Source organism: Cupressus sempervirens, chromosome 8 (genome assembly GCF_028749045.1).
Source record: "Cupressus sempervirens isolate cs-2001-9-10 chromosome 8, ASM2874904v1, whole genome shotgun sequence".
NCBI classification, from domain to species: domain Eukaryota; kingdom Viridiplantae; phylum Streptophyta; class Pinopsida; order Cupressales; family Cupressaceae; genus Cupressus; species Cupressus sempervirens.
The window spans coordinates 470,373,529-470,384,435 of record NC_143125.1 but is presented as its reverse complement, the minus strand read 5'-3'; the positions used below and the strand labels follow the sequence as shown (position 1 = coordinate 470,384,435).

At 32.1% G+C, this 10,907-nt stretch overlaps 1 pseudogene; it reads left to right on the top strand.

The window, feature by feature from the left end:
• Positions 1–200: 200 nt before the first annotated feature.
• Positions 201–4,384, top strand: LOC149543270 (protein EARLY-RESPONSIVE TO DEHYDRATION 7, chloroplastic-like; annotated as a pseudogene).
• The last annotated feature ends 6,523 nt before the right edge of the window (positions 4,385–10,907 follow it).

Genomic DNA, 10,907 nt, shown 5'->3' with positions numbered 1-10,907 from the left:
AACTAACCTAAACCTGAATTATTATAATTACACAACCTAACAAAAAAAAACTAAAACAAATTCCAACTATTAAAATACTAACCTAACCCTTCAACCCCCTAAGACTAAGACCTACCCCCTAGGGCCTACCCACGCGCTGCCCAAGGCCTGCGTGTGGCAGGTCCATCCCCTTTCCTTGCGTGGGGGACACATTACGCAGAATGACCTGTGAATTCGTGGCGGCAGGGGGAAAGGGACGGAAGCTACCCATGTTCCCTTTCTACAATGCAATACCTCCGACAAGTCAGTGCATGATGTGGGGGGGCGGGGGGGGGGGGGTAGTTTGGTAAATTCCCATTCCCCCCCTCTCTAAAATACTTTGCTAAAAAAAAATATAAACTCTCCTGCCCTCTTGCATGATGCGACCCCTGTACTTGCTGGCAAGAGGTGGGGTTTCCCTTTTAAATTAATAAAATCTTTTAGGCAATCCGACTTGTATCACAAGTCTTATGGAAATTAAATGCCAAAAGTTTTATTGGTGAAAAAAGATGTCAACAAAATTTTCTATAGAATATTTTAAATTTCAAAAGTATTTGATATATATTCTTTTAAGGATTTAATAATGGTGTTTATTGAGATCCAAGAGAATAATACAAAGAATATTCTCTGTAACTAGGGAAATTTAAAAAAAAATCATACATTTTCCAGAGAGCCTTTTTGGGCCTGTAGGTGCACCCTTTTTTTTGAAGGCCAATTTTGGCTAAGAGTTGGCATGTTTTCTTGCTAAATTTCTTTGATATGCAAGATGAATTTAAACATTTCTAGAGGCCATATGTAGCTATAATCCTCTTAATCATATTGATTTTGTTCTTTATGAAACTTAACAAGGAATTATGATCCTATATTCAAAATTCAAAATGGTGATGAATCATTCTTATAAAATTCAATTGTATTAATAATGAAGCTTAACCATGTATGTGATAACTTGGTGGACACAATGGAGGATTATTATTACATGATGTTGTTCAAAACATTGAAATGAAACTTCAACACATCCATTTGTCTTTCATTATCATAATTGAAACTCAAAATTTCCCACTTTAAGACATTAACTATCATTCTAATTTTCTCACATACACATGCCAAAGTTTGGAAACACATGAGAGCATTGCAAGAAGAATTTCATAATCTTTTTCTTTCCTCTATTAATCATCCTGGTTCAAGGCTCCATCGGGAAAGAACCAATAAGAAAACCCGATGTCTTTGCCACTACATCAATTTCGATTACAATTTACATAATATTACAATTCATGGAATTTTTTTTTCAAGGATTCCACAAAAGAACTTTTATCAAATGTGTTTATTGCATCAAGGGTAAACATGGAAGAGACAAGAACCAACATGGAGATAAAAAACATAAGGAGATAAGCAAATTAAACATGCATTCCCACCCGATTGCACAATAGGTTTAACAATGAACCAATATAGGGGAAAGGTGGATTTTCTCAATAGGAGAAGTCAATCACCATACCTCCACTTAGCCCTTTCGGAGCTTAAGACTTCAAAAAATTTCCATTCTTTCTCAAGGCCCTTTCGGAGCTATATCCACAAGGATTTTCATTCTTTTCCACATTCAAGAGTTCTCAATAACAACAAGGTATGGGATGACAAGTAGGGGCCCATACACCCTACCCTTTCTCCCTCCTCTCTCCATGAGAGGATACTCTACACTATTGAGGTCCAACTAATGCCCTTTCCCCAAGCATGGCCACTTCTTCCCTATCCAAGGGTGAGTGTTGCCTAATACATCCCCATGAAAATCTCTCAAAAAAATAATCAACACACCAAGAAGGCATATGAATAACCTCAAAGGAAACAAAAATAAAATCCCTCCCAATCCATCCCAACACACAACAAGAATGCAACATTATATGATGTCTCCAACATGATTCAAGCAAGATTCAAAACATGAACACACACAAAGAACCATTCATGGAGTGAAGATCTCCTACCTTCATAAAAGAGTTATGGCAATGGTGGTTTGACAAGAGCTTCCCTTTTTCTTCCTTCAATCTTCAAGACTTCCTCCAAAACTAGAGGATTGGGTGACCAAAAACTAACTCCCCAAAAATGCCTCTAAGTATGGTCCCTAACCCTACTAAGCTTGAAGTAACTCAAGATGGAGGTTTGGTTTCACTAACCCAAGTAAAGAGCAACCCATTTTCGAAATCAGCCTATAATAGGGTTTTTAAGAGACCCTAAGAGTCAACCTAAGAGGCTAAAGGGTTGGAAAGTATCCCCACCCATACCCTTACCCATAGGGGTACTTAAATTTAATGTTTCTAAGCCTTTAAAGGCTTATTAGGAACAATTAAAAGTTAGGAGAATAGTAAGATCAAATTACATCCTTTAAAGAATTACAATATAAGGCTAGCACAAAATTAACAAGTAGTTTAGCTCTGCTTTTTTTTTTTTTGTTGAGTTGTCTCGGCTAATTTTTCTGCACACTCATTGCACACATCAGTAGGTCCAAAACCACATGCATAATTTGAATTACATATTAGGAGAATTATATAAATGAAAGCATCATTTTCTTAATAAATAGTTGTTTATCTAATTCTACTCATATTTCTAACCTGTCAACTTGCATAACCAAATGTGTTAGCGTTGCATACATTTTCTTTCATCATTATACATATTTATAAGCATTAAATGGAAAAATCAAATAACTGAAGTAAGCATCACACATCACAAAATAGCATAACAATGTTTCGTGTATCCAATAATGTTCTGACATGTCAGCATGAGTATCAAAATAACAATGTATCATTGGTGCTAGGATGGGTTGGGGTGAGGCCTCACATAGTATATAGAGTGAAATGCACAAATTCACAAGTTAATTAGAAAATAGTTACTACAAATGAATGACAAATATATTATTAGTATTTACCTCAAAAAATTGTGCTTGCGGAAGAATATTAGCAATACCTTAACTGGTAGCCATTGTTGTTCTTTCTTTGGTTTGACAAAGACTTGTAACACTTCACCATGGAAAAATGAACTTTAGTTATACACATTTTACCACAAATGAACTCAAAAAATTCTAAATAAAACCTAAAATTCAGCCTTTTTCTACCATATATTCACTCTTCCTTATGAAAAAATTAGATTAATTAATCTAGGTAAGGGTGAAATTATGCAGTTATCTAGTAAACTTCCAATTTTCTATAATAATTTTGAGTCAAATGTTTCTTAAAAATACACTAATCACAATAATTGTTAATATGTTGAATTGGTATAATTAGAAATTGGACTCTTAGTGGAAAAAGAAAAAAATTTAAAATATATTTGACAAGCACTAAATGGCTGAAGCTTGGTAGACTAGCCATGGCCACACTTTCACATTAGAAAATGTTTTATTGACAATGAAGATTTGATCTTCAAATTATAATCTCATTACATGGGTAATAAATGCTACTTCATGAATATGGGAGTTTGACTTTTGTTCATTAGTAAGAGACAATCCTTAAATGGAGGAAAATGAAACATGTTGATTTATAGATTTTTACATTAAATCATTGTACAATTAGGTTGAAAGATAAAAATGTGAATATAACACTTAGCCAAAGATGAAGTAGTTGTCAAGGTTGATCACTGCCATTATTTCTTTTCCCTTTAGCTTCCCAAAGAGGAATATGATAGTAATAACAATGTTGAAACAATGAAAAATGTTCTTAACTATGGCTTAACAATTGCAAGTGAAGGGTAGGAGCATGCTCTACAAGAGCAAGAAAAGCACCTAGAGTGATATACCCTTTTTTAGTACAGAATCTCTCTAAGAGTTTGAGGGTTTTTGGTGAGAAGGGAAGTGGCAATGGAAGGGATAGCCTACCTTCTACGATGAAAGCAACAAGGGTGAAAAGTGTGGCTGATTTTATAATGGTCACTGCTATTGTTGAGGGCTACAATGGACTTGTACCTTAAAGTATTTTTGTAGCTTCAAGGCACATTTTCAAAGAGAGGTATGGGTTTCAAGAATGTCAGACAAGGTGGCAGTGGGTGTTCTATTTAGAGAAAAGTGGCAAGATTTATGACATGATCTATCCTAAATTCATCGACAAGAAAAAGGTTCTTTAGCTTTCTACCCAAGGAGATAGCTCTTTCTTCACTTGATTCTTTTGGTAAAGTTTGTAATGGATTTGAAGCTACTAGGAAGAATGTGCTAAAAACTTCTTTAGTTGTAATGAAAAGACTTGTAAATGATAGGTATGGAGAGAAGGCTACTAAGCTAACAAAAGAAAACCTTGGAGCTGTAGGCCATGTGATCTGTATAGCTTAGACCATGTCAAAAATTATAAATTCTCTATATCCAAAAAATTCAAAAACTACTGCCAAAGCAATGTAAGCCGCTAAATAGAAAAAATAATTCAAATAAATGAAACATGCTACATTCCTTATTAGGCTATTCTTGCATTGGGAAAATAAATCATGTAACATGACTTGTACAAAAAATATTTTAATAGATCATATTCTATCAAATTGGTAATTGTGAAGAATATTGTGATGGGTAATGGAATATTGTCTTACATTCTTAGAAAGAACTTTTTTTGTAGAGATGTGCTAAAACAAAAAAGAATCTATGAAACATTTTCCCCTTAACTAAAAATAGAGTCAGCACAAATTGATATTCAAAGTCCCCATGGGAATCTAAATCTAGCTCTTCACAATGAAACTCAATGTTTTTAGTTTAACCAATTAATTTCAACCTCTAAGATAAAACAATTTATAATTCATTTTAAAATGGTCCACACATTTATAATGGAATTTTTTAAGTGCTTGAACAAGAAAATGTTGCACATAATTGAATAGGGCTTAAGTTTATTTTCGATATTGGCTGACATCCCATTTTCAGTCTGATTTCAAAAGTGAAATCTGTGAGAGGTTATGTTTTTTCTTGGTTCTATCGAATAAATAGACAACAATAATTGACAATCATGCTCTATTATCTTAATTAGAACAACTAGGTTTCAAATTAGAATAAAGAAACCCTATAATAGAGACCTTCTATCTCTAGATAGCTGGTCACTTTCTATAAATCCACCATTTAACAACTCAATTGTGCTGGTTTATGACCAATGACAAAAAATAATAATTAAATTAGTTATGGTTCACAATCCATAGCAAAAGTAATAGAGACAATTGAAACAAGAAGTAATAGAGACAAAATTAAGTGGAGATCACACTACAAGAACAAAGCTCATTAATTTCATATTTCACTTTAACAAAAATCCTTAGATCCCATGAGGTATTCACCATTTCTCAAGAAAATCAACTAGATTCAAATTGCACCAGACCTACTCATTTTAACCATGATATAAAATAACATTATTACTTTACCTGATCTCAATTGAAACATCAACCTAAATAGAATAACGATTCTTTTCAATCATACTAGGAAACAAATTGTGTTAAAAAAGCAATGTTAGTGGAAACAAAAACCATGCACAATTTTCACATTGTAAATCTATAGGAACAAACTTTCTTAAGAGCAACAATTTCCAAATTCCTACGATGGGAACCTTAACAAAACCCTTTGTGTCTTAAAAAATTTTTATACTTAAAGTTCAAATATTAAATATTGTTTATACAATTTAATTAGAGTTTCCTTCAAGTCCAAACCAATGGAGTCTTTCAAAAACTTAGGATTCAATGATATAGTATGTTGTTTGTGGAAAGAATCATCCCAAATTAATGTTAATTGTCATGAATTATTACCTAGAACAATTTTTGCTAATATTGTGATTTGTTATATATTATATTAGTTTTAGGTCCAAGATCCAGTGTATCATAGTACCTCATGATTTTTTTAGATATCCACTATAGTGGTTACAAACATCATTTTTTCAACTGAAATATTAAGCAAGTGAAGGTGGAGTGGGATCAAGACAATTTGAGAGGATGAAGCCTCCAAAAACATAGACTACATTAACTTGTTTCTCTAGTTTGGGATGATAATTCAGTAGGGGTTGGCAATGTTTATAATATTGGCTTGGTCATGCCTCTGCTTCTCCCACTTATGTTCCTATATAGAATTTTTTCTATTAATCCACCTCATTTATTCATAATTATAATCCTCATCATCCTTTCCTCATGTCATTGTTTATGTTGTTATATCATATTTCACTAGATTATATGTTTATCTAAATCAGAAAAAAATAAAACTTTAAATTATTTGCATCATATATTATGTTTATATTAATATGAAAATATATAGTTCACTATTTCTATGAACACTATAATTTTTTATCTAAGTTTTGAATCATGCTCAATGTTGTCCTAGAAAAGATCATAGATTATGGAGCTTTGTTGTCAAACATTGGTAAAAAAAAAAATTATTACAATCAAATCCCAAAATCATATATGTGTGTGTGGGAGGGCGGGGGGGGAGGTGGTACCCTAAGGGAAAGCATCTAAGACTTAAACAGTCCACAAGGTTGGTTAAGCTCTTAGTTGTGAATTCAATTCAGAGGGGTCAATCTTGGCAAGAGATTGTTGCTTAGTTTAGGTTGAATTTCAATCATCCAGGTTTCAAAATGGAAGATCAAGTGTAGGCTCAACTCAACAGATTGAGAAATATGACTCTATTTTCTCTTGATTACTTCCTTTCTAATGTAGGTTTGTTAATTTGAATAATTTACTACATGTTATAGGCCTTACACAATATGGACAAGGTTAGGATAGGTAAATTGTTACATAGAGAAAACCTTTCAATATATGTCTCCTAGTGTGAAAGGAGCCAAACTGTGATGGATGAATATGTTTTAGAACTTACTATTTGACATCATGGGCCAAGGCAAATATATTAGGCAGATATTCTGCTACCTTCATTTGCATATGAAAACTTGCAATCAAGACATAGATTTTTCCTCCTCTTGAATCTAATTTATCTCCAACAAAAGTGTGCACCTTATTCCTTATCATAAGAAGCTTTCCCTCCATCTAAGAAACCTATAGCACCTCCTACAAGAACTTGGCTACTTTGTGGCCCTTGTTTAATTTGGCTCTCTGTAACTATATATATATATTCAATTCACCAAGTGTTTCATCAAGTGCTACCATGATGAGTCATCATTTTCCAACACTGAGTTCTGTACTTGGATGTTGATCTAGATATTAGAAGGCTGAGTGAGATTTTAGAGTATTGACATCCTAGTTGTATATATATATATATATATCTATGAACTTCCTCTCAAATTGGAAAAACCTTCTGTTCTGATATATTTTTGATTGCATGTATCACTTGTAGGACTCTTAAGGACTACTTTTTGATATCGATATTATAGCTACTACCTTCACACTTCTCAGAACATTCAACTATACTACCCCATTAGGGCTATCTATTCTCTTGGATGGATTTGTCAAAGAGAATGGGTTGTTTCGCTACTAGAGCCATCTGTTGACTAAGTTGTTTCAGTTCGAGTGTTTTGACATGGGTTTCATCTAGCATGATAGAAGTGTTCCAACAGGGATAATACAATGGATTTGTCACTTTTGATTTCTTGTACCATGACTATGCTCTATTTTCTATAGGTTTGGCATGCTTACAACCTTAAAACCAAGACAACAAAGGATATGGGATTCACATCCACACTATTGCAATTATAATTTAAGTGTAAAAAAATTAATTGATGTGAGAGGTGGGGCTTTTAAAATGCCCCAAAATTTTCCCCTCTAAAATGGGGTTTTTAAATCTATCTTCAAATTTATCCATCGTGCCTAAGGATTCAGATCTCATAATTCAATGAAACATCAAAATCAATGCTTTAAGTAATTTTAATAGCTCATGCTTAGGGTTTAATTGAATTCCTACTAGACATCAATAAATTTTCGAATGTTCTTTAGAACTTTGTAGTTATGACATCAAACCTCTACAAACCAGCAGAAGGTAGAAAAATGTTAGTGCCATTTTCTCTAGAGAAAAGCATATTGTCGACCTTCATCTATCTTATTTTTAAGGCAAGACCAATTTTTTCATTATTTCATAGCAGCTGAATCCAAAATAAGAATTTTTTGCACTTGTAGCTGATTTCAAGTATTTGAGTCTTCAAAGTCTCTAATTTATTATGAAATGAAAATCAAGGTTTCAACTAAATTACTAGGTTTTATTTGCTGGAGCTTATGCAAGACCCCTATGTAACATCAAATGGGTTTACTTGCCAAAAGGAGGCAATAGAGCATGGTTCAATAGTGGCCATGACACATGACCTATTACAAAATTTTCCATAAGAAATGGAGTTTTTAAATCTATCCTAAAATTTATTCATTGTACTTAAGGATTCAGATCACCTTATTCATTAAAATATTAAAATAGGTGTTCTTAGTAATTTTAATTTCTCATGCTTAGGGTTTAAGAGTATACCTCAATGTCAGTATAGAGATCATTATGAGGACATGTTGTAGAGCTCACAAGTCATAGCTTTGTTGACAGATTATTACAAAATGAGCAAACTAAATGGGAGAATAATAGTTTACAAAATACAGAGGAAAAAAACCTTTCTTCCCACTTCAGTCCTAGCAAAAATGCATGCAAAAATTGTTTTTCTTCTTGTTGGCTTCAATCCTTGCCAAAATATATGTTTCCTTATTTGTCTATACATTTTGTTAGAGATGATTAAGGAAAATTCTAATTTTAATTTAAAATATTAAAAATTACAAATTAAAATTTTTAGACAATATATTAATTTCAGATAAAATCAATGTTTTAAAATACTATATTGTGTAGTAGTGATTTTAGTGGGTTTTGTGGCTTGCAACTAATTCTAAACACTATCAAGCTCCTTCTAAGTATGTCTTTGGAGGTAGCATAAAACATCTTTGCCTTGATATGGGATACAATAGAAGACTTGAGGATATCATTAAAACATTCACCATATTTAGATGTTGAAGATAGGCATAAATAGGCAGTATCTTTAGTTTAATGTATAAGGGTAAACAAATTAGATATACAAGGGTGATCGCACAATAATGGGTTCCACTTTTGGACCAATTTTGACACTGAAATCAATATTTTTGAAACAAACCTCACTTTCGAGTGACTATCTCTAAAACTATAAATAATTTCAAGATGACATAAACTAGTGATTTTTAGTACTATGTTCCTACTTTGTAGCCATATTTTTTAATCTAAAAGAAAAAATTATTTATGTCAATTTTTTCTTCACTTCCGAAAAGTGGTACATAATAAAATTTAATATTTTTAAAGAGTGACAGTCCGTTTGACACACGTAACTTTTTTTCTAGAAAAGATAATGAGGTAATTCTTTTGACGTTGGATTTTTTATATCAATATCTAGAGGATGCATTTAGTTTGATTTGATTTGGTTGAACATTGTATAGTTTATGAAGTTTTGAAGTGACACTAATTGGAATTCAGACATACGTTCATTTTGACACAGATAACTTGAACTCAATTTATCATAAATCTATATTTTTTTGAATAGAAAGCTAACTCAATAAGCTATTTCCTAGATATTTTTCAAAAAAAATCAACCTAATTTACTAATTTTCCTAAAGTGTCAAAGTTAGTTGATGTTCAATTGGTAATGAACCTATGATGAGTTAAACTCATATTTGAAAGTCTTAATGACTAAAATATGTATTACAATTTTAGTCATTGGAAAGCTTGCTCTGAGAAGCACATTTTAGAATTTTTAATTTTATAGTAGGAGATCATTTATCTACAATTATGGGTGTCGAAAGAGAAAAACAAATTAAAAGAAAAAGGGCCCAAAAAAATGTAATTTTGCATGTTCACAACAAACATAATGTTCATAGCAAACATATTACATACGTTTGCTATGAACATATGTTTGCAACGAACATGTGTTCCAAAAATTTTTGACTATCAAAAATTGAGTTTGATATGTTTGTGTGGACATATTCACTTCTTTACATTTGTGTAAACATGGAAAAAGAAAAAATTGCTGACTTTAGACAAGTCAACTTAAAAATAGTGAAGTCATACTGCAAATTCATACAATGACATTTTTATATAGTTCTTGCACGAAATTTATGTTGAGGCAAGGAGTAAATTGTATTTTTTTATGATTTTATAATGGGAAACAAGAAGGGAAGGTGAAAGAAATATGCAAGGAAGAGATCTGATGAAGTAGAACAAAGAAATCTTTAGAAGATTGTGGCACGTTATCATCAAATTAAAAAATGTATGTAATTATATATATTAGTTTTCTTAATGATTTTGAATTTAATTATGTTTCAATCTTATTTTTTTATCTAATTTGATTTATTTATAAATTTTTTGTAGCCAATAAACAAGCTGAAGGAAATGTTGAAGAAGGCTCAACAGAAGTAGAAGATGTGGATATGGGAGAGAGGTCAGGAACACTCCCTATGTAATCTCAAACAATGAATGTTGAAGAAGGTTCAAGATCGCTCCCTATAGAGGTTCAAATAATAGAAGTTGGAGAAGGGTTAGAATCTCAAACAATGAATGTTGGAGAAGGCTCAAGATCACTCCCTATAGGAATTCCAGTAACAAAAGTCAAAGAAGGGTTAGGATCAGGTGCAGGAACTGGTATGGATGAACTCCTAAATATTGCCCAATCTATAAAGAATGCTATTTCTCCAAAAAGAATAGATAATTTACTTAAAATGGATGTAGATAAATTGAGAAGACTTGTAGCTACTGTTAAACCATTAAGTTTTTCTAAGAAGAGGTCAATGAATAAGAAGATAAGAGAAATTATGACTCAATTTGATAACAGCAAAACACTTGAACAAGCTCAACTACTTTCACTTTTTCTTACACAAAAGAAGTTGCAAGAGGCATTAAAATTGTTAGGTGTAGACACAACATCAAAGACGAGAAGATTTTCTAGCATGCAAACTGATCTGATTGAAAATGTTAA